General features: G+C 42.7%; 1 non-coding gene across 1 annotated transcript; it reads left to right on the top strand.

Moving 5' to 3' along the window:
• The first annotated feature begins 560 nt into the window (after positions 1-560).
• On the top strand, positions 561-667 carry LOC124557467. Its single transcript, XR_006968726.1, has one exon. It is a non-coding gene; the product is annotated as a U6 spliceosomal RNA (small nuclear RNA).
• The last annotated feature ends 282 nt before the right edge of the window (positions 668-949 follow it).

The following is a 949-nucleotide window of genomic DNA, read 5'->3' as shown; positions in this document are numbered from 1 at the left end:
GATCACCATCATCTTTATCGTTAGACGAGGAAGTATCAGCGCTCTCTCCATCTGCTCCGACTGGCACACTAGACAATAAACTAACCTCTACATAAAAATTTTATCTAGATGTACCTCAAAATTAACTATATGATTTTTAAAGTTCATGACGTACCCTTTTTTAAGATAGTAATAATAAATACCAGCAGCTGAAACAAACACATCCACACTAATTAGAAATCACCAGATGCAACTGCTGAAGTTAAACTGTCACAGCGGAACGTCACTTCCTATGCTTGTAATCTGAAGTGTTAGAAATTTGCAACGTGTGGAAACTGCGAGAAAATTCTTCTCACTATACATATACAACAATATATTGGGAGCGTTATAAATTTGCTGAGCTACCCTACTAAGGGATAACTAGCTGGAGGTAGTGTGGTACAAAAGTGACAGACTTAGTTAGGGTTAATTCGTGGCAATAAATCGTATTTCTTACATTACGGAAATTGGAGTGTGATGTTTTTGTGTGAATCCTTCCCTGTTGACTTTGAACTATCTTCCTATCCGCTCCTAGTAGCTATGTACTTGCTTCGGCAGTACATATACTAAAATTGGAACGATACAGAGAAGATTAGCATGGCCCCTGCGCAAGGATGACACGCAAAATCGTGAAGCGTTCCACATTCAGTCCGGCTTTCGCCGCCGTGCAGTGCGGACGTGTTGTTATTTCCGCCTGCGGAGCGCGCGCGCTCGCTGTTGTTTACATTTCAGCGGCCGTCACTTACGTGTCGCTTACGTGCACTAGAATCATGGCCAACCGTTTTCGAAAATCAACTTTACGTTTCAACTTCTGCAACGACTACGCACGACCAAAGGCCTTGGAAGTGGAACGCTTCCTACGCGACGTTGCTAAGATCCCAGCTTCTGACATCTTGGGCATCCATTTGTCCATATTAAGCAGTACTGTGTA

Source organism: Schistocerca americana, chromosome X, assembly GCF_021461395.2.
Source record: "Schistocerca americana isolate TAMUIC-IGC-003095 chromosome X, iqSchAmer2.1, whole genome shotgun sequence".
Classification (NCBI taxonomy): domain Eukaryota; kingdom Metazoa; phylum Arthropoda; class Insecta; order Orthoptera; family Acrididae; genus Schistocerca; species Schistocerca americana.
Note: the sequence above shows the minus strand (reverse complement) of the source record. Positions and strands in the feature narration are given on the sequence as shown.